The sequence below is a fragment of the Myxine glutinosa genome, chromosome 10 (genome assembly GCF_964187855.1).
Source record: "Myxine glutinosa chromosome 10, kmMyxGlut1.1, whole genome shotgun sequence".
In the NCBI taxonomy this organism is placed as follows: Eukaryota; Metazoa; Chordata; class Myxini; order Myxiniformes; family Myxinidae; genus Myxine; species Myxine glutinosa.
The window spans coordinates 65,035,126-65,059,778 of NC_136270.1; the positions used below are offsets into that span (position 1 = coordinate 65,035,126).

Below are 24,653 nucleotides of genomic sequence, written 5' to 3' on the forward strand. Positions count from 1 at the left end.
CTTGGACATGTCCCCAGTGATGTAGTTAGTATTTAAAGTTGCAGGTAAACAAAATATTGCCGGTATAGGGTTCTACCACTCAGTACAGGCCGGTGTGGCGCCCTGGGGTGGTGCGCAGACACATCAGGATCCTATAGGCCATAGGGTCTCTCCTGCATTTTCAGCCATTTATGACTGTAAAAATAACTTTTAATCCTGTCCGGGGCACCATTTATGGGCACCAATATGACCCATCCGTAGAGCCCGCTTGGTGCTGCAAGGAAGAGACCATCCATGGCCCTGGTAGCCATTCCATGAAGCCCACTTGGTGCTGCAGGGGAGAGACCACCCGGGGCCCCTTTAGCCACACCATGGAGCCCGCCTGGTCGGTCCATTACAATTTTTTGGTACTTTTTAATGTAATTGAACAAGACTGATAGTCAAACAATGGTGTAGCCGGGCTTGTTTGATACTTTAGTTGAAGAGGATAGTATGACCTGGGTGGGACGGGAATACCAGTTAGCAAATAATGTAAGTATTCCATTTTTTGACTTCAGGCATGGACAACCAGTTCGTGAATGACTGGGGTAAAAAAAAAACGGCGAATGGCAAACGATGAACCAATAAATTCCACATTGTTGTGCCACCTTCAGTCGAAAGCACGTTCTCCATATTTTCATTCCAAACAGCAACATTCATCATTCCCATCACAAATTAGAACTATCGTATTAATATATCAAAATATAATGTTAAATCACGATTGTATTGAGATATTATCAAACCAACGAAGCGGCATCATCTGTTCACTTCCCGATTTGGGAGCAAGGTCCGTTTCGATCGCATTTCAAAATCATAATTGTATTGAGGAATTTCTGAAACCTCCTACCTACCTTACAACACCCGCTGGGACCCCAAAACGTTCCACAGAAGGTTATTATATTTCCTTTTAGTAAAATATGCAACTGTAATGATTACTAAACATGTCCCCCTGTCATGTGATCAGATCCTCAGTTCTGATTGGTGAACGTTTATGGGGACATACAGACAGACAAACGCTGTTCTAGATGGCATTGCCCTATGGGCTACCCAGTAATAATCAAAATTTGTTTGACCAACACTTTAATTAATAACATGTCTTGGAATACGACATGAAAACAAAGAAAGAAATGCAAAAATTGACTATGGCATTCCAGAAACTGCAGTTCTTTGCTCATTTGTAAATTTGTTATGGTCTGTGTACTGTACATGTATATTTTGCTTTTGAACTTGACAATTATGAAAGAGTTGGTAATTAAAATTAAACTTAATTGCTTTTGTCACTCAATAACTTAGCTATTGATTACTCCTGATACCATCACTCTTTAGCTAGCTTGGGTGTACGTACTCCTGATAATTTAAACAGTTTAGTCGGCCCATGCCCGAATGGTGAAGCACGTGACTGAGTTCCGAATACAGTCTAAATCCACGCCTGTCATAAAGATAAAGATTGAATTTAAAACTAATCAGAGATACTCAAATAAAGTGTTGGAAATCTCACATGGACTCGCTCACCTCCGGCAGTAATTGTTTAATAAACCTTCAGGATTCGTTGCAATAATAAGTAGAGAGTTCATGGAACACAATACCCCGTGCAGTGTTCAAGTATTGCATATACTTCAATTTTAAAAATATGATATTAAACATTGTTAAAACAAATCTGGAAGTTTAGCGCTACTGAGGCAGTCTTATATACACCACCTTTATACACTGTAATAAGACGACATTGTGTCACATTTTAGGAGATGGAGGATTTATTGATTATCGTAGAACACAACGTTGATCAGCGTCGACATGGCCATATCGGCGGCCTCTTCTTCACCCTTTCATGCTATATATTGATATATATAATGGTTTTTTGAAGTATTATGAAGGCAATTTGTGTTCTAGTGTTCAAGTATTTTATTATATTTAAATAAAGGTTTAAAGAGGTTCAAAGGCACATAAATACATTAATTCCGGGATTTCCTGCCCTTTTACCCAGTGTCTATTACATCACCCTAACACGTTACAATAGTTATCCGTGCCTGTTGTTTGTGCCCTTTATAACGTCTTTAAAAACAGTAAGTTTCCTACTTAGAATGATTTTTCATTTTGTTTGACTGCCAGGCAGACAGACAGATTAAGAAATATTATCTCGCTGTTCGCGCACATGTGTGGTCGGGTCAAATTCAGAGAAAAAGTACTGTAAAACACCAAACTTGTATTCCTATTCATGTTCCGATTTGTGTTCAAAATATAACATTCAATTTAAATGCGTTGTTCCTCGATCATAAACTGATGATCATAAATTGATCTGACGGACCAACGGACATGAAACAATTGCTTAACCCCATTTTTCGCTTCACGTGGGTGGGATAATCAAAGGGGGTTGTGGAGATGGACGATTACGAAAAGGAAAGTTATGGATTATTATTGACTAGGTGTTACGTGTTCCTCCCCGACCTCCTGGTCTCGGTATACCTGCGAACCCCAAGAGGAGCCACGGCAGAAAAAAATTGTTATTCAGTGTCAAAATCAATAATGAAACCACACCAATGGTTACCAACAAACAAATAATATATTAAAAAGCACACCGGAAGAACAATACAACAATGGTAGCAATCAACCATACAATCAATATCTTAAGATGGTACCATCCTCTAAGGTAATCTCACTCACGGCGTTCCCAGTGAACGAAAGAGAACACTCCTCAATGTCTCTATAACTCAAAGGGGACCCCGGCGAAGAGGCGAGGAAGGAGGTGTAGGCAAGGCGTGGACCGTCACGTGGTCCAAACCAACAGCACACTGGCGGCGGACAGAGAAATCCCAAAGACGCGATCCAGACGTGCACATTCACCGTGCAATCAGTGAACCGCAGGGTAATCTTCAAACGCCGCTGTCGCACACACACATCCCCGGCAGACGGCCGGAGGGCGAAACCAGCGGATGCGGCAAAACCTTGTCCCGCGAACGATGCGCGAGGTTCCAAAATGGCGGACGGCTCTTACTCGAGCCGCAGCCTCTAGGCGAGGATTCTCCGGAATCTCACGCTTGTACCTGACTACGCAGGCTTTTTCAATACTCCAGCGATAACCCCGATCGCACGATTCCTTTTCACGTACCCAAAGTTCCCTCGACGCCGTTCGCTCGACCACGCTCGCAACGGAGCTTCAAGACACGTCTTTTCACTGTCCTCACGCCTTCTTCATCCTCTCTGTCGTCGTCTTCCGGTGCTCGATCCTGTTTCCTGTCTCGTCTTCTCCATGAGCGCTTTTAACCTTTAAACCACAATAACCATACTCGCCGTTTCCTTCAAACCCCAGTAATAATAATAATACATAACCAGAAATGTTTCACGTGGATGAAAACCACAACCACGGAAGTGCCGAATCCGTAACACTCGGTTTTGATGGGACTTTCAAGTAAATCGTATAACTAAAGCACTTCAGCAAAGTAAGTTTTTTGTTTCGTAGAAAGGCTATGTACTGGTCTAACGTGAAAACTTGGCAGGTAAAAAGACTGGTGTCCGGCACCTAACTACATCCGTGGTCCCTAGACTGCACTCCATCAACTTATCGGCTCCCATTCTTGTCTCTTCCAGAATCCTCCAACACTAGGTGACCTCATTGCAATGTCGCAGATATCTCTACAGGTTTCTGATGCTGCTCCAGACAGTGTACTTAAGAAAAAGTTTCTTTCACAAGAAGCTCCTGACTGGGTTGTCTCTCCAAGGCTATTCTTTCTTTCACTTTGAGTGACATGTCCCGACTCTGACAGTGGTGTTGTTGTTTATATAAAGAATTCCATCTTCCAAAACCTTTGATTTGTACTAACCTGATTCCACTGAATACTTATTAGCAAGGTGGCTTATCGAAAATACCGTTACAGGCCGGACAAAAACACCAACGTTTCCACAGAATATCTTTAGAGTACCCCTCTGGAGGATTATTGGTCTTCGTGGGGTGGCCACCAACGCTGATCAATCTGACCTCTGAACTATACTCTGGTACTGAGAGTGCTGTGAGGTGTAGTGGCTCCATCTCTGACTTATTTCAAGTCGTTACTGGAGTTCGGCAGGGGTGTGTACTGGCTCCCACACTCTTCAGCACTTGTATGGACTGGATTCTGGGGAGGATGTCGGAGAGGTCAGCCTGTGGTGCATCGTTTGGGAGTGTCAAGATCTCTGACCTTGATTTCGCAGATGATGCAGTTATCTTTGCAGAGATGCTGGATATTCTTAAGGGGATCCTCCAGGCACTGAATGAGGAGCCAGAGCCACTGGGATTACGGATTTCCTGGGTCAAAACCAAGATCCAGGCTTTCAATGACATCTTGGATGCTGCTGTCTTGTCCGTGCCTGTTTGTGGCGAAGATGTTGAGGTCACAAAGAGATTCACTTACCTTGGCAGTGTTATTCATGTCTCCGCATGTTGTGAGCCAGAGGTTGATAGACGTCGGGGTCAGGCTTGGGGAGTCATGGATTCACTGGATCATGGGGTGTGGTGCTGTCGGTATCTATGCAGGAGGACGAAAGTCAGAGTCTTTAAGTCCTTGGTGCTTCCAGTCTTGCTCTACGAATGCGAGACTTGGACCCTTACCAAGGGCCAGAGAATGAGACTTAACTCTTTTGGAACCAAGTCTCTTCGGAGAATCCTTGGCTATTGCTGGTCAGACTGTGTCCAACGAGTGGTCGCTGAGAGAGACTCAGATGAAATTTGTTTCCTGTATGGTCCTTGAGCGTCAGCTGTGGCTGTATGGACATGTGGCTCGTTTTCCGGATGCTGATCCAGCTCACAGATACTCTCAGCAAGGGAGCGTCGTGAGTGGAGGAGGCCAACGAGCCGACTGCGTGCTTCATGGTTGCAGTAGGTTGATCGGCATCTCAAAGAGATAGGGATGAGCCAGGCATCAGCCTGGGGGATGGCCAGTTGGAGGCCCCTGGAGTACTGGCAGAAAGTGGATGCAGCGACGCGCGGCTCTGGTGCATGCTTCCATACCTGACCTGACCTGATGAATTCCAAAAGGGTAGCCATAAAAAATGGAAAAGAAAAAAAAATCCAGAAAATTATACTGCTCTTAATGATATATTTATTATTGTTTATTTGTGATTACTTCATACATATTATAAATCACATAGATATTACTAAAGGTCCAACATTTTACCAAGATAAGTGAAATATTGAAGAGCAGGTTTGAATAAAACTGTCCAAAACATTAAGACTACAATAGATATTGTCCGCCATTGTCCCCCTATTTACAGCCATCACATATGAAGCATTATACACGATCTTTGTATTTGAAGTGAATAAATGCATAGATGATATCAATATCAGTTTAATTATATGCATTTCTGACTGTTTGGCGTTGATGTTTTTCCCAATAACTGTTTTAAAATGATATACTGACGACATATGTAATTTTGTCATATCTGTGCGTAATATCCTATGTGGAATTTCAGTTTTGTGGAATTTCAGAATTTCAATCCCCAATCCCACCATTCGTGATTTCCCCGGTCTTAACTGAGGGGGAGTCACGCGACAATATGTTTCTAATTTCTAAGACAGATTGATGCATTTTACAAACTCGAATATACAAAGGTCCACTGTCGCTGCACTGAACAAATGGAACCCAATAATGCATTAAAATAAATATATATTACTGCATAAAGCGAGCCTCCTTGATTACAGAGATTAAACCTAAATGTGATGTTGCATTACAAGATGTAACAAGAAAAAGCAATCAGAGATTGCAGACCCTCGTCAGGACGTGTTTTTAGTGGTTTTTAAGGCTTTTGTATTAAAACAAATATGGCAGCCGAACCACATGACCGATGGCGCCATTATTATTTTTCTTTATCCACCAATTTATCCATAGATGATGCTCAATAAATTTCATCTTGATCAGATGAAGTTTTGTACTTGTCAAATTATGAAATCATAATGGAGGAACCTATGACATCATCATTAACATATGTTATTCCCCATGGAGAGTTCTTTACAATGAGCCATGTCTCATTTTTTGTCTATGTAGCACTTTCGGAGATATGCAGGTGCAAAGTTTTTTGGTTTTTCCAATATGGCACCCACACCACGTGACCTACGACGTCATTAAAATCATTAAAAAAATTATACAGAAGGAGGTGCGCACCCATGGTGAAAATTTCCTATATATATATATATATATATATATATATATATATATATATATATATATATATATATACATATACATATATATATATACATATATATATATATACATATATATATACATATATATACTGTATATATATATATACTGTATATATATATATATATATATATATATATATATATATATATATATATATATATATATATATATATATATATATATATATATATATAAGGCCAATGATAACAAGAGAATACTTTTAGAAACGGTGACAAGAAACAACATACCAGGAATGACATATGAATGTAAAATATCAAGATAAAGCCAAAAGCATTGAAGGAAGGAGAGGATACTGGTTGTGATGCCTTAAAACAAATCCATAGGCAGGAAATGGACCGAGCAATGCTCCCATTAATATCATGAAATTGAGATGTGATGAGAAAAGATGGAGAACAGGTTGTATTTTGGAACAATGTCTCCCAGGGTGCATCGATCATGATCATGAGGCATGCAGCAGATCATCAAAATGGGGAAAGATATTGGCAGAAAGAGATGCTGCATTCTGACACGTGACATCACAAGAGGAAAGGCAGGTGCAGGAAACCAGAGAAATACACGTGCTTAGGATTGGCAAACAGTGGGAAGGTAACATCACTTTTGTCAAGCCAGCCTGAGCAGCATCATGCTCCATGACAGATGTCAATGACAACGGAAAATGAACAACATCCATCATTTTACAGACACTTATTTTCTTCCGCACACACTGGCTTGAGATGCTTGGAAAACCTGACGGTGCACGGCCAATGTTATGGCTGCATTATTTTACACCTGCCTACAGAAGTCAATCCAGTGGACGAATTTGCTGAGCATGCTCAGATAGTGAGAATGGTGTGGGTTATAATCTCAGACACCAGAATACCTGAGCTTTGAAAGATATGAGTCAAATGCTGTCTTTGATTTTGGCTTTCTCCAAATTCTCTACAATTCTAGGCCGAGCCCATCTCTCTGACTCTCTGGAAAATCCTCTTTATCTATTCCTTTAGTCTTTCCTCACACTACTATACTCTGGCATCAGCTGCCTCTTTCTGCTTTTCCCACTAATTTAACCAGCAGAACTCAATGTCCAGATCACCTGTTTCTTCCTGTCTTATTCTACATTTTATTGGTATCTAGGAGATTATTCTTAATGGATCTCCTGTTACTTCCTATTGTGTACATGAGATTGGTTTGCATTGTGAATAAAAACTTCATAAATAATTTGATCTTCATAAATGATCTCTCTGAATCTCTGGAATATCCCCTTCATCTCTTTGCAGATGACTCCACCCTCTGCCGTGACATCCCTCATCTTTCAGACAGGCAGGCTGCAGCCTCTTCCCTCTCTTCAGATCTTGACAAAATCACAAGCTGGTCAAACACTTGGAATATGTCTTTGAATCCTGATGAAATCTCACACTTTCACGATCTCTCTCCAAAAGGACCGTCTGGCAAGCATTCCGATCTACTTTCTCAACAATCCTCTTGAGAAGTTCAGTCACCCAAACTCCCGGGTCTCATTATATATCAGCCATGATCTTTCTTGGGAAAACCACATTTCAACGTTGGCATCACAAGCCAGCTGCCGACTGGTCGTCCTCCATCTTACAAAGTCCTTCCTTGACACATATGAACTCCAATCTGCCTACAAGGCTTTCATACGCAGCATGATGAAGTACTGCTCTCCCTTCTAGGCTGGCTCCGCTGCCTGACATCACATTTACAGTTTTCCCTCTTGAGAGTTCCCTTCTGGGTTCATATTGTCCATCCCATGAATCCTCTCTTGCCCCCATTCTCCCCACACCCAATGTTTGTCCGCGTCCCTGTCTTGGCCTTTAGCTCTGTTTTTGCTCTTTTCCCCGATGTCTGTTGTTGCTTTTGGCCTTTTACGTCCAGATCCGTTCAGTGTACTAGTAGTAGCTCTTCCACGAGCCTCAACTATGCATATAAAGCCAGATCACAAACTCAGCTAGTTTAAGCTGCTGATGAAAAAAAAACAAAAACAAAAAACAGAAATTCAATAATTGAGTCACACTTTTTGGGGACAGAACAAATACCTGGTCGGAGGATAAGGGAATGTATGACTGGTGAGAAAGCTATTTATTGGTCGGTTTTTATTGCAGACTTTGTGCCGCTGGAGATGACAGCGTTGATATTCATCCTCTCTTTGTTGCTCAAGCATCTCAACCGAGTCGGAGACAACAGTTCTCCACAGTTTTAAAAAATATATTATCTCTGGCAAGTTCTTCCCAGTTCCCAATGTTAATGTTTGCTTTCTTCAGATGTCTTTTCACAACGTCTTTGTAACGTAGCTTTTGTCCTCCAGGTACACGTTTGCACTCCTTCAGCTCACCATAAAGTAAAAATTTTGGGAGCCGATGCTCTGGCATACGAATGACGTGACCTGTCCATCTAATTTGAACAGATGTAATTAATGCCTCAACACTGGGTATCCCAGCTATCCTTTGAACTGTGGTATTGGGGACTCGGTCTTGCCATTTGATTCCCAAAAGCTGCTGCAGATGTCTTAATTGCAAGCTTGTGAGTTTCTGTGGAGGGTCACAGCTTCCACTGAGTACCGAAGTGCAGTCATCACAACAGCACGATAGACCTTGATCTTGGTTGTAGTTTGGATGCCATGCTGGGACCAGAGACGTTTGGTCAGGCGTCCGAAAGCCTTTGCTGCTACATGCATGCGGTGTGCAACTTCGGCATCAGGTGAGTTGTCATGTGTTACGACACTCCCAATATATATATATACAAGTGGGGTCACCCGTGGGAATCCCACGGGCATGGCCGTGTGTGACATTTCGACATATTGAGTTAGATGCTGCACCTGCACATTCAGTTTCACAAAATGGTTACTGGCAATTTATCAGATGCACAAATGATGTAATCTACACAATGTATTTACTTCTGATAACATGTGAATGCATGTGCATGCACACCCACACACACACATATATACACACACATATATACACACACATATACACATCTCGTTTTTTCATTTCTGTTCCTCACAATTTTGTCTCTCTTATTCACAGACACAGACACACACACACCTACACCCACAGACACACACACACACACACACACACACACACACACACACACACACACACACACACACACACACACACACACACACACACACCTACACCCACAGACACACATATATATATATATATATATATATATATATGTATATATATATATATATATATATATATACATCCACACACACACACACACACATATATATATATATATATAATATATATATATATGCACATATATACATACACACACACACACACACACACACACACACACACACACACACACACACACACACACACACACATGTCAAGTCGTAGATTCTTTATTGACAATTCTCTGTTATGACAGCCGACTGCATGTCCCAAGTGAGGTAAACCCCGCCGGGAACGCGAATAGAGCGGCGTGCAGGGAGTGCTGAGATTCGTGCGGAGGCACGAGGGTGCGCGCCAAGACGGGGGGGGGGGCGGCGTGGCGTCATCGCGTTAAGATGGTTGTGCCAGGTCGATCGGCGATCTCTGAATTTAAATCGGATTTTTGTCATGTGTGTTGTGAAATTAAACGTCTATCCGAGAATCCTGGCAATGTTCGTTTTATTAAAAGGTGGTACAAACCTGCGTTTCCGCCGTGCGGCTCCGTGGAAGTTAGAGTAGAGTTATTGTGTTTTTAGGCAAAAGCCGAGCGAGCCGCGAGTCACGGGTGTGCTGTATGAGGTTGCTCGGAGGATGTGTGCCCAAATGCATTGTGGGTCATTGCGACTTTGCTGAATATCGGACGCTGGATGTCGGACGTTCATGCGCGCGTGGAATGTGTAGTTTCAAGCGGAGTGCTCGAATTGCAGATATAAACTTGAAAAACATTAATTATATAATCATAGCGGCGCCTGAATTCTAATAAACATGCTTCAGTTTGTGTTTAAAATGAGGTCATGCTGGACAATGGTATACGTGTGCTTTTTTCGAGGCTGGTCATAAAACCACGCCCACATGCGCTTGTTTTTGCGTAATGCTAGTAGAATGACATGAACCTATCGTTAACTATATATATTTTGTTTTAATCTCAGCAACGCATGACTCTGTATAAACATGCTTTGGATTACTCATGTACACAAACCCATAAAATATATGGGTTTGTTTGGCTAAGCATACACTCTTCTCTTTGTGAGTTACAGTTCTGTTTTCTCGGAGCCCAGAGAAACAATTGGTCCAAATGATAAGGAAAGGCTGACTCCCCCGAATGATAACGGTGGGAGGGACTCTCGCCAGTCGCTTCGTTCTCTCGGAGATTTTCTGATAATCGTATTCGTATATAAGTGAATGAGAATCAATGCGTTTTCAGGAAGGCTTGACTTGGCATGTTCTTGCTGTAGCTTGCTGTAGACGTCGGTCTCCTCCGGATCCGTATAAGTTGGCTTTAATAAAAAACTGCGTCATTTTTCAGGCTATTTGTGGACTTCTTTGCAAACGAAGAGCTGATTCTTCACAAATGGTACCAGGAGTGGGGTGTCAACAGACGCGGAGGACGGGAAGCGGAACCCGGGCGACGGAAGGAAGGCTGCTCGAGGCCGGGACGCTGGCACTCTAATTTGATTAAGGTGAGCAATTGTCTTATACCAGAGGGCTATCTTTCCAAATTTGTACCTTGCTTCTTCGAACGGGTTCAGTCCGCTTCCCTGTCATCCGCGCTGTCTGCACTCGAACAGAATTGTAAGTAAAGGCTCATTTAGGCCTCAGAATGACGTGGTTTTGTTAAAGCAAGGATAAACAAGTAAGGACTTAACAGTAAGCTTAAAGTTACAGTTAGCACCAGGAGGGGAAAGTGAGGTCGGACAGCCGTAAAGGTTGAGCCAAGCCAAGAACTTTCCAGGAAGGATCAGCCCAGAGCAATAAGATGGGAAGCAAGCTAACGAAAGAAAGGGAACCCCTTAAGGGAACCCCGGCATCTTTCATGTTTAAGAGGCATCATTTTGCCGCGGTAAGACCATTAAAGGACTGGGCTGTGTTAACTAAAGATTTAAGTAGTCCCTGGCCAGAGGAGGGATCGTTTGCACTTGACAAGTTGGAAGTGTTGTACGGAGCTTTGGATAAGCTACAAAGGGAAAAGAAACACTTCCCACCCGATTACTGGAAAATGTATGGCTGGTGGGAAAAGGAAGGAATGAAGCGACTGGCAGCCTCAAGACAGGCTAGCTTGGCAGGGGAAGTACTGAAGCTTCAGGGCCAAAAGAAACAAGCTGACAGGGTTCAGCAGGACAAAACAATTAAGGAGGTAGTTAAGCTAGCAAATCAGCGGCTAATGCCGCTCGTCCATAATCCGGACCAAGACCCCGCGACAGGGGAGGTAGCCACCATGCCCCCACCCCCCCAAGCCCTGAGCCCTGTCCCCGGGCTACAGGCGCCACCTCTCCCACCCCCGCCCCTGTTCCCCCAGGGGTTAGACCCCCATAAAACTAGACCAGCCGCCCCTCAGGTTCACCTTAGCCCGGGCAATCCTTTTAGAGGACAAGAAATTAATGGGGCGGACAGCGGGTTCACGGCCCCAGAGGGGCCAGGAGAACTGTACCCCTCATTGGAAGGGTGCACGGAATCAGAGAACCCACAACCTGCAATTGGGATGTGTCCTTTAAAAACAATAGGACTGAACAGGGGGGCACCCATTAACATCAGGATACCCTGGAGGGAATCAGATTTGGCGTCTATGCAGGAGCGGGTGAGAACCCTGCTGGCTGAACATCCCGGTCAGATACCAGAATTTATGCGGTTGTGGATACAAAATACAGGCGCAGATTGGCGAGACGTCTGCCACATGGGGAAGGCTGTATTGCCAGCGCGGGTGTGGGACCAGGCCAAAGTACACGCACGCTGGCCAAATGTAGCACCGCCCCCGGCCCAAACCGCGGCCCAGACCCTCGCCGATTGGGAGGCCCTGGTCGACTTATTGTTGGCCGGGGTACACACCGCACTGATGCCAGCCGCGGGGCCAGATTGGAATAAAATATACGGCCTAAAACAGAAGCATGGCGAGGCAGCCCTCGATTGGAAAGAGAGGGTAGAACGAGCAGTGTTAAGGTGGGGAGGACTGGGCCAGGTGCGGGCACAAGATCTCCCTCACGCTGTAGTGAACAACTTTTTTGTAGAAGGAATGAGACCGACAGTTAAGAAGCGCATTCAAACGGCTATGATAGGATGGAGAAACACCCCAACCGACCAACTAGTCGAAGCGGCCGAACAATGTGGCGAGGGCGACGAGAAGAAGGCCGATGTTAAGGACGACATGTTGCAAATGCTCGTCCAGGAGAAACGGGACCGACTCAACCAAAATAAGAAGGGAAATCAAGGCCAAGGACGGGCCCAGAATCGGGACACCAGGTTAGAGCCCAACGAAGAGTGGGGGCGCGACGACGAAAACGAAAATGACGCTGATGACAACGACAATGGACGAGTCGACATGCGGACACAAGGGCCCCCTCCCCAAAATTGGAACCCACAAGGGCCCCCTCCCCAAAATTGGAACCCACAAGGGCCCCCTCCCCAAAATTGGAACCCACAAGGGCCCCCTCCACCGCAAAACTGGAACATGCAGGGGCCCCCTCCACCGCCGCAGAGCTGGGCCATGCAACCACCCCCTCCACAGACCTGGGCAGTACAAACGCCCCCTCCCCAGAACGGGTATCCACAGGGACCCCCTCCCCAAATCGATGGGCCTCCCCCAAGTTATTGGACCCCAAGCGGAGCAAACGGGAATGGGCCGCCACAATGGGGACAGCGGAACCAACAGCCTGCGAGGCGTCCGACGCAACAGGGTCAGCGCAACAGTAACAGGCATCCCGCATCCACCGCTCCACAAGGGGCGTGCTTCCGTTGCGGACAGATGGGACATTGGAAACGTGATTGCCGGGGGCCCCGCCAGGGATACCCGCCACAGAGAAATCAAGTAGCCTATTGACGGGACGCCGGCGGGCCGCCCGTAGAATGCCCCCTCTTGACTATGACACCAACCGAGGAGCCGACCTGGACACTAGACGTGGATGGGCAACCGGTAGATTTTCTCGTAGATACGGGCGCGACTCACAGTACTATTAACGAAGGGCAGCTACCATCTTTGCGCCCCACTGATAGAGATGTTCAGATAGTGGGAGTTTCAGGCTTGCCCCAAGCGCTTCCCATTTCAGAAGAGGTAAGAGTGGTGTGCGGCCCATTAGAGGCTAGACACGCTTTCTTGATGACTACCACCGCCCCGACTAACTTGTTGGGACGGGATTTACTTTGCCGTTTAGGCTGCCAAATTTCATGTACGGAGCAGGGAGTTTTTGTAGACGTCGCGGAATCCAAACGCGATCTGTTAATGACGGCATTGTCTCGGCCCGGCCCCACCGCATACTGGTGGAGCCTGGAAAAGGGGGCTTTGGCCTCTTGGGCACACGTCCTAGACACAGTATGCTCCCAGAGTGACGGGTTGCGAGATTGGCTGCACGTACACCAAATTACAACAGACATAAAGGACAACCCTCCCCATTGCACGGCCTACTACGATGCTAGGGGCGATGACGACGAGTACCGAGGAAAGATAAAGGGGTCAATAGGTAAGAATTCGGACCTAATATTGTCAAATATATGGGTTGGACGGGAGGGAATAGGCGTCGAGGTAACCCTAACCGCGGAACAGCGGGCGTTGTCTCAGTACCCCGCAGGGGTGGACGCCCATGTTACCCTCACCACCGCCAAAGGATGGCCGGCGGAAAGTATAGGATGGATGATGGGGCGTTTGCGAGAAATTCCGTGCAGCGCCATTTATGAAGTGGACCACTGGACAGTGACGATGCTCGACAATGACGAAGGGTATTTGATCACCCTTGAGGAGCAGAGTATAGAAGGAAAATTTGAAGAGACAGACCTGCCCCCAAAGGGCAACCACGTTGTACGAACGGTGTCTCAGGGCCCGGGCGAGTCCGATGACCTCTTGGAGGAGGTTCCGGCCGATTTGTGGTCCCAACACGACAACGATGTCGGGCGAATCCGCGATGCCAAGCCTCTGGTAATACCGGTCCAACCAGGAATGTCCCTCCCAAACGTGAGACAATATAAATTGCGGCACGAGGCCGATGCGGGCATAGAGCCAGTGATTCAATCTTTGGTGAAACAGAAAATAATTGTAGAAACTAACAGCCAATGCAACACACCAATTTTGCCCGTAAAGAAACCAATGCAGGATAAATGGAGGTTCGTGCAGGATTTGAGGGAAGTGAACAAAGTCATACAAGGCATACACCCAGTGGTACCGAACGCGGAAGGCCTTATGACATCTATTCCACCGGACGCAACACATTTTACCGTCATTGACTTATGCTCGGCCTTTTTCTCCGTACCCATCGCACCCGAGTCACAATACTTGTTCGCCTTCACCTTTAGGGGGCGCCAGTTCACCTGGACGGTGTTACCCCAAGGGTTCTCCGACAGCCCCACCCTGTTCTCCCGAGCGTTGCACCGCGATTTGGCAGACGTGGAACTAAAAGGGGGTTCGGTGTTGTTGCAATACATTGACGACTTGTTGATTTGTTCCCCTTCCAAGGAAGCCTGTGAAGTGGACTCCATGGCCCTGCTAAGAGCCTTGGCGGCCAAGGGCCACAAGGTGGGACGGAGAAAGCTCCAATTTGTACGGAAGGTAGTAACCTATTTGGGTCATGCCATTTCACACGGGAAGCGGGAACTGCATGTTGGACGGGTGACCGCCATCATGGAATCGCCACGGCCAAGTACGCAACGACAGATGTTGCGCTTCCTAGGTATGACGGGTTACTGCCGCTCTTGGATAATTGACTACGCGCTACTTGCTAAACCGCTGTACGAAGCCACTAGAGTAGGAGAACCAAACTACTTGGTTTGGACGGACGAATTGATGCGCTGTTTCGAGGGGCTGAAAAAGGCATTGGTAACGGCACCGACTTTAGGACTCCCCGATTATGCGAAACCATTCACCCTTTACACTCATGCAATAAGGGGTTTTGCTCAGTCCGTTTTGACACAGACTCATGGAGATAAGGAACGACCGGTAGCCTACTTTAGTAAAAAGCTGGAACCGGTCGAGCAAGGGTTTCCGGTGTGCCTGCAAGCCGTGGCAGCGGCTAGGTACGCTGTGGAAAGGACAGCGGACATTGTGATGGGGCACCCGGTAACGCTACAGGTACCGCACTGCGTCACTTCACTGTTACTACAGCGGACAACACAACATTTGTCGACCACTAGATTAATGCATTACGAAACAGCACTGATTACGGCCGCCAACGTCACCATTAAACGTTGCACTACACTCAACCCGGCCTCACTGATGCCCACCCCAGAGGAGGGCGAACCCCACGTATGTGTCGATGTAGTACAGCAAGTCTCCACGGTACGTCCGGACCTGAAGGACGTTCCCCTCAACGACCCCGATCGTGTGTACTACGTCGATGGGTCGGCTAAACGCGGATGGGACGGCTCTTTGCTATCTGGATACGCGGTGTGTTCAGATAGCGAGACGGTAGAAAGTGGGCGCCTTCCGCCCACATTTTCCGCCCAGCAGGCGGAGCTGTGCGCCTTGACTAGAGCATGCAGCTTGGCGGCGGACCTGGCCGTCAACATTTATACAGATTCAGCATACGCGCACGGGGTAGTTCACGACAAAGGGGCAATCTGGAAGATGCGAGGCTTTCTCACATCCGCGGGTTCGGTCATAAAGAACGGCGAACTGGTTGAAGGGCTACTCCAAAGCATCTTGCTTCCCCGCGCTATCGCGGTAATTAAATGTCGCGGCCACCAAAGGACAGACTCTGACGTCGCCCGAGGCAACGCCAGAGCAGACGCAGCGGCAGGAAAAGCGGCCAACCAACAAATAGGACAGAACATGCCGATGGTAACGCGAGCAAAGGGGGCACACACGCAAACTGCCAACGTACCGACCTCAGGACCTACCCCCTCCCCGCAAATTGGGTGCACCATCATCACCGCCTCACCAACTAATGAGGACGTTATAAAACTTCAAAACGCAGCAACAGCAGCCGAACACAATGACTGGGTAAAAAGAGGGGCCACACGCCCCGGACCAAATGCGATGTGGACCCTTCACGGAAAACCGATAGCACCCAAGGAACTACTGCCTTGGCTGGCACGTATGGGACATCAAAATGGCCATGTGTGCCAGAGGGGGGTGATGGAACAGATAAACTATACCTGGGCGGCACCGGGACTGTCGCGAATCGCATCAGAGGTGTGCCGGTCATGCGCGGTTTGCCAGCAACACAACAGGGGGGCACCCCCTAGGCACCCACATAATGCGGGCCATCCTCGGCCAATCGGGCCCTTCTGTCATGTCCAGTTCGATTTTATTAACATGGAACCAAGTATGTCGTTCCGATATGTCCTGGTAATCGTGGACATGTTCACAAAATGGGTCGAGGCCTATCCATGCGTCAAGTCAGACGCCCCGACAGTAGCCAAGCGCCTCGTGCGGGATTTCATGTGCAGATTCGGCATCCCTCAGAAAATTTCGTCAGACAAAGGGGGCCACTTCACGGGAGAGGTGATTAAGGGTATCCTAAAGGCACTGGGCGTGAAACAATCTTTCCATTGCGCTTATCACCCACAATCAGCGGGACTTGTGGAACGCACCAATGGGACGCTGAAACTCAAGGTAGCCAAGATCTGTGCAGACACAGGTTTGAAGTGGCCGGAAGCACTCCCGCTGGCGTTAATGAGTATCCGGTCCACCCCGGGCTGCACCACGGGCCTTTCCCCCCACGAGATATTAATGGGACGACCTATGAGTTTGCCTGTTTCGGCACCGATGGACATGTCCAAACTTGACTTGCCTGTGATGGATGACATGCTTTTAAAGTTTTGCAGAGGATTGTCCAACGTGGCACGCAGAATTCACGCCCGGGTACGAGAGGCGTTGCCTGAACCAACAAGCCACGCCATCCACGACTTCCAGACCGGCGATTACGTGCTCGTAAAACACTTCACCCGCAAGAACGCCTTGGAACCAAGGTGGAAGGGACCAGTCCAGGTGTTGCTGACTACACCAACGGCAGTCTTTTGCGAGGGCAAGACTTCGTGGATCCACGCCACGCACTGTAAGTTGGCCATACAAGCACCAGACACTACACCACAGCAACCACAGTAAGGATGGGCCTAATCATAGGTACAATACTATTGATAGCGACAGCAGCTAGGGGAAACTCCGATTCCAATAGATGCGAAAACGAAACCCGACACCTCACCGTAACATGGGGACAAAGAGTATCACTACCATGTTTCGAACAGAAAGCCCTGCACACAAATTGGGTGAACATAAATTGGCTAGCACTGTCGGCAGGGCCTGGACGCGTTGGCATGGTACTACAAAAGCAACGAGAGTTCCGGGAAGACGGGCAAGCTAGCATTAAGACCTTGGCCCAACCAGGATACCAATGGGGAACCCCTGATTTTAAGCTACAAACACGCACACGCCTAGGGAAAGACATGACCATGCAGGTCCGGTGCAGCGTCTGGACCCCTGGCGCGGCCGGTGGCGAAAGGAACTACATACCATGCATCGAATACATACTCACGCCACAACCCCAGAATAAGGCCCCAAAGAAGGGTGAAAACACATATTGGAAAGTGGCCAGGGAGGTGGCAACAATTCAAAATAGGACACACTGCTGGTCGTGCATGCGCTTTCCCCAAGCAGGCACCACAGGAATACACATGATAGTGCTACCTCTGTCCCTCAATGACCTCTGCTCACAACCTATCGATTCCCCATGTTTAGTCACCACGCTGGAAAGAGAAGGGGTTGACAACGGCAAGAGTTGCAATCGACAATTTAATTATCGCCCGTCAATGATTGCCCATGTGGCCGAGAGGCCTGCCCCCGTCTGGGTCAAACCACAGAAAGGGAGGGTCTGCCTCCAGGGTTCCGGCCACTTGCGTATGGGAGAATCAGAATGCGCCTACACTCTCCCCGGGAAGCTGGGACAAGGGAGCTCGGGGATTACATTACGAATAGTACTGCAAGATAAACGCAACCACAACATAACGGCTATAACATTCTCTAGGGGGGTTAGTAGGATTAATGGGGTGGTAAAGGGACTCCAGTGCTTATCCACCCACCTGGTCCCACCCCATGGGACAATGTTTATATGCGGCGACAAGGCTTACCCCTATTTACCAAATAATTGGGGGGGCACATGTTATCTGGGTTCAGTCCTTCCTGACGTTGAGATACTGGATGAGCTAGACCCAAAGTCCTTGGACAGGCGTAATAAGAGGTCAGTCATGAATGAAGATGGAACCACTAAACTACACGGGAGTCTATGGGAAAAGGTGTTTGGTTTCTTCTTCCCAGGAGCGGGCACAGTCATGGATAGTTTCCGAATAGACAAATTGGCTTTGACCCTAGAAAAGGTGGCAAACGACACCGCTACGGCTCATGACTTACTATTGGACACGGTAATTCACATGCGTACAATGGTGATGCAGAATCGGGTGGCTTTGGACATGCTCTTGGCAGAGAAAGGAGGGGTATGCGGAATTATAGAGGGAAAATGTTGCACTTACATACCCGATCCATCTGAAGGAGTGTCAGCCGCAATAGTGAGACTAAGGGAAACTAGCCACGCCCTGACGATCGATCGGATCGCGCGCGAAAATTCTTATACATTTAGCTGGCTCACTGACTGGTTCCAGGGATGGACGGGCACCATAGTGAAGTGGTTATTGACCGCACTGGCTGTGATAATCGGGGTAGTAATTTGGGGGGCACTAATGAAATCTCTAGTCCTCCTCTGTATGAGAAAGTATTTTACAGGATGGAAAGTGAAAAAGCCGCCGACAACGACTATGGTTCTGACCACAGAGGCCGTCGACCTGAACGGGTCCTTCAACAAGGCAGACGTGACCGGCGCTCCAGAAAATTGCATTGAATTTTGTGACGACTGTGATACTTGTGTGGATCCCATGTGGGAACTGGCTGCTGCCTGTAACGGTGTATGTGATGACTGTGATACTTGTGCTATAAACCCCTTGCGTGTACTGGCTAACGCTGCTTATGTATTACAAGCGGACAGCTGCACGCCCCCTTCCGACCCAACTATGGATCTGATTGCGACACTGGGTCTGGCGGTCGAGGGACCCGACGTGGATATCCTAGACCCGCAAGCCGACCAGGCGCCCATGGGAGACTTTGACATAAAGGAAGTCCCTCTCTTTTCTTCAAATGTTTCGGATCTCTTTGATCCAAATGTTTCGGATCTCTTTGATCCACATGTTGCGGATCTCTTTGCTTCAAGTGATTCGGATTCGGATTTTTACGCTCTGTACCCTGACCAGGAAATTGAGACACAAGATACTGACGACATTTTGTATTCCCCAGAACAGCAACACGTGAGGGACCTCATGGGCATGACCGTTGATTAACTTCGAAGATCTGCAAGGACTGGGTCTGCAAAGGGTGGGGGGAGCAAGTTCCGCAGGGGAGGTGATGGGCCCTCTGGCGGAGCAGAACCTCATCTGGACCAGACACCTTCGTTGTGGATCCGAAACGTTAATGGACTTTCATGTTCTGAGCCCTCAGGTTCCAAGCACGCACCGCACGACACGCTCGCCAAATCGCCAGGCGAGGCGCTTTGGGTGCACGATATGCCCTTGGGAGATACACGCATTACAATTATTTTTTCAATACCCGCATTACACAATTATTTTTCAATAAAGCCCGATGTGGCACGTTGTCTCTTAAGATACTTTGTCTCGACGAGACAAGAGGAAGGAATGTCAAGTCGTAGATTCTTTATTGACAATTCTCTGTTATGACAGCCGACTGCATGTCCCAAGTGAGGTAAACCCCGCCGGGAACGCGAATAGAGCGGCGTGCAGGGAGTGCTGAGATTCGTGCGGAGGCACGAGGGTGCGCGCCAAGACGGGGGGGGGCGGCGTGGCGTCATCGCGTTAAGATGGTTGTGCCAGGTCGATCGGCGATCTCTGAATTTAAATCGGATTTTTGTCATGTGTGTTGTGAAATTAAACGTCTATCCGAGAATCCTGGCAATGTTCGTTTTATTAAAAGGTGGTACAAACCTGCGTTTCCGCCGTGCGGCTCCGTGGAAGTTAGAGTAGAGTTATTGTGTTTTTAGGCAAAAGCCGAGCGAGCCGCGAGTCACGGGTGTGCTGTATGAGGTTGCTCGGAGGATGTGTGCCCAAATGCATTGTGGGTCATTGCGACTTTGCTGAATATCGGACGCTGGATGTCGGACGTTCATGCGCGCGTGGAATGTGTAGTTTCAAGCGGAGTGCTCGAATTGCAGATATAAACTTGAAAAACATTAATTATATAATCATAGCGGCGCCTGAATTCTAATAAACATGCTTCAGTTTGTGTTTAAAATGAGGTCATGCTGGACAATGGTATACGTGTGCTTTTTTCGAGGCTGGTCATAAAACCACGCCCACATGCGCTTGTTTTTGCGTAATGCTAGTAGAATGACATGAACCTATCGTTAACTATATATATTTTGTTTTAATCTCAGCAACGCATGACTCTGTATAAACATGCTTTGGATTACTCATGTACACAAACCCATAAAATATATGGGTTTGTTTGGCTAAGCATACACTCTTCTCTTTGTGAGTTACAGTTCTGTTTTCTCGGAGCCCAGAGAAACAATTGGTCCAAATGATAAGGAAAGGCTGACTCCCCCGAATGATAACGGTGGGAGGGACTCTCGCCAGTCGCTTCGTTCTCTCGGAGATTTTCTGATAATCGTATTCGTATATAAGTGAATGAGAATCAATGCGTTTTCAGGAAGGCTTGACTTGGCATGTTCTTGCTGTAGCTTGCTGTAGACGTCGGTCTCCTCCGGATCCGTATAAGTTGGCTTTAATAAAAAACTGCGTCATTTTTCAGGCTATTTGTGGACTTCTTTGCAAACGAAGAGCTGATTCTTCACACACACACACACACACATATATATATATATATATATATATATATATATATATATATATGTATATATATACAGTGAAACCTTGATTTACGAGTGCACCAACTTACGAGTTTTCCGAGATACGAGCCGTCGCTCGGTTGGTTTTTTGCTTTGTGATGCGAGCCGAGATCTGAGTTACGAGCTTACGCCACCCGCCACTAGGTGGGTTCCGGTCACATGGTTATCTTGCCGTGCAAGCATCTCTGCCGTATATCGCTGCTGCTTTGTTTTCGCATTTTGGTTATTTTGGAAAATTTCTTAGTTTTAACCATGGGTCCTAAGAAATTGAGTGCCAAGGGCAGTACTGAGAAGAAGAAGAGGATGATGTGCTTGGACCTTCCTCTCCCTCCAGCCATCCACCTCCTGCCTTTCCACCCTTCTTGTGTACGTGAGTTTGTTTTGTTTGTTCTGTCCCTGGGTTAATTAAGTCTGTATAAGCTAATAATTGCACTGTGTCTCTGATTCTTCTGTATATTATTTTATTATCTTTCCTTCTCCTTGGTTACTTTGAGCATGTAAATAGTAGGAATAAATTTAGTAGTATTTCCAACCTTTTTGTCCTTCTTCTTCTTCACATCCGTGTCGCCTTTGTCTTTTCCCTATTGAATAGCTGCGGTGCGATCCGGCCAACGTTTGGGTGGAATCGGGTGAGTCGGGGATCCTGTAACGGTCGCGGTTGGACCATCCGCTCGGCCCATCATAACATCTAAACCGCGATCAGTAACAATATATATATATATATATATATATATATATATATATATATATATATATATATATATATATATATATATATGTATGTATATATATATATGTATATATATATATATATATATATATATATATATATATATATATATATATATATATATATATATTGTTGCGGATTTGAGAATCCTGCACGTTGTAATTGTTGTAAATATCACCCTCTGTCAATTGTCATGATCTTTGTAAATACCTCCATTAATTGGTGTAAAGGTCGTCCCCTTAGTTAATCCATCGCATGCACGTAGAAAATCATATACACTTCTAAATAGTCATTTCTTTATTATGTGTTGCAGTTTAAGGCTCTGTTGCCCATTAGTTGACACTGCATTGCACCGAATCGAATAAGATAGATCCCCTTTTTCAAATTCCCCCAAAGCCTCTATTGCCGACTGCATTTATTGCCAACTGCATTTGCCGCCATTACGGCGTGGTCAGCTCAGGGAAGAAGGGCGTGCCCGCCCATCGTCATCAAGAGTGGAGCCAGAGAGCCCGTGCCCACCAATCGGCACTGCGGAGAGCGACCCGATGGGCGTTTCCAAAAGGCCGGCGGCTTGATCGCCACGCGCCTCATAAAAGGATGTTGGGAGTGACTGCTTAAGCAGATGAGTGAGGAGTCCACCGCAGCTGAGTCCACCGCAGCTGAGTCCACTGCAGCTGAGTCCACCGCAGTTGAGTTGAGCTTTTTTTTTTTTTTTTTTTTTTTTTTTTTTTTTGTATACAATATCGAGGCTCGTGAAAGAGCGAACATTAATCACATGAACACACAGAAAGACAAACCGACACATAAAACATATAACATAGGGAGCGGTAGACAAGATGGGGAGAGAGGGGGAAGGACACAAACACAACATTTGAGAGCAGGGACCGAGAGACATGGAGACATCGAGAGATCTGAGAGAGGGCGAGGGCTTTGGGGGGGGGGGGGGGGCGTGGGAAGGGGGCAGTGGGAGAGGTATAAAACATATGGACACTGCCAGGACTTCCAGGAAAGAAGTTGGAATTTCAAACAAGGTGGATCTGGGGTGAATTAGCGGGGGTAGAAAAGATCAAGGTTTTGGATGGGGGAAGATAAGAGATGGTGGTGAACAGCTGTTTTAAAGACCTGGAGGGAGGAGTGGGATTGAAGGGAGTGAGGGAGTTTGTTCCAGAGGCGGGAGAAAAGAGGAATGAAAGAGTGAAGGTGAGCGGAGAGCCGAGATTTCGGCAGTTTAACCATCAGAGGGTTGCTGGCAGATCTTGTGCGACCTGTAGGAATATTTGGGGGACAGAGCACAGAGAGAGCTGGGGGTGCAAGGCCGGAGAGGAGTCGGTAGAAGACAGAAAGACCACCTACCTGCCTGCGGTGAGTGAGTGAAAGGCCCTCAGAGATAGCTTCATCGCGGGAGATTCCAATAATTCTGAAAGCTTTGGTTTCAACAGCGTGAAGCCGAGCTAGGTGTGAGGCAGGAGCACCGGCCCATAGGGGAGAACAGTATTCCATTGAGCTGCGGATGAAAGCCTTGTATGTGGTGAGGAGCTCAGGTGTGCCGAGGAAGGACTTCGCACGACGGAGGATGCCCAGTCGGCGACTGGCTTTGGAGGCCAGCTTGGAAATGTGGTTTTCCCAAGAAAGATCATGGCAGATAGTGAGACCCAAAATCTTGAGCGACAGAACTTCTTGGAGAGGATTGTTGAGAAAGTAGATGGGAGGGTTGTCCAGTCGATCTTTTCGGAGAGACATAGTAAGAGTGTGAGATTTGTCAGGATTGAAAGACATGTTCCACTTGTTTGACCAGTCTGTGATTTTGTCCAGGTCTTCAGAGAGTGAGGAGGCAGCAGACTGCCGATCTGAGGGAAGAGGAATGGAGCGGCAGAGAGTGGAGTCATCAGCAAAGAGATAGAGAGGATTTTCGAGAGAGTCAGAGAGATCATTGATGAAGACCAGAAAAAGCACGGGGCCCAGAACACTGCCTTGGGGAACTCCAGCCTGAACAGGAAGAGGAGATGAGAGAAAACCATTCAGGGCCACACGTTGACGACGACTAGAGAGGAAGTCCGCCAGCCATGCGTGGAGATTTCCATGGATACCAAAGGAGGAGAGTTTGGTGAGCAGAGCGGGGTGCCAGACCGTGTCGAAGGCACGTGATATGTCGAGGGAGACAGCTCTAATTTCCTGTTTGGCATTGAGGACCTCCATCCATTGTTGAGACAGCAGAAGCAGCATGTCCAGAGTAGAGTGACCTGGTCTGAAACCAAATTGATGATCAGAGATCAAGCCATTGGAGAAGAGGAAAGATTTCATATCAGAAGCAATGATGGATTCCATGACTTTGCTGATAATTGGGAGAAGGCTGATTGGTCTGTAGTTGCTAGGATCTGTTTTTGCACCTTTTTTGTGCAAAGCGGTGATGTTGGCTGATTTCCAAGCAGATGGCAGTTGACCTTGAGCAAAAGAGAGGGTGAAGAGAACAGAGAGAGGGTGAGATAGAGCAGCAGAGCAGGATTTTAGGACCCGTGGGCTGATGCCGTCGGGTCCAGTTGCAGAATCAGAGTCGAGGGTTGACAGAAACTTTTCCACCTTGTCAGGAGGAAAGGACACGGAGTCCAGGAGCAGCAGGGTACGACTGGGTATGGTGGGTACAGAGATGGATGGGTTTGGGACA

At 47.0% G+C, this 24,653-nt stretch overlaps 1 protein-coding gene across 3 annotated transcripts in view; it reads right to left on the reverse strand.

The window, feature by feature from the left end:
- LOC137434147 (protein phosphatase 1 regulatory subunit 16A) overlaps positions 1-24,653 on the reverse strand; it is a 265,323-nt gene that overhangs the window by 100,523 nt on the left and 140,147 nt on the right. The gene's annotated exons all lie outside the window — the stretch shown is intronic.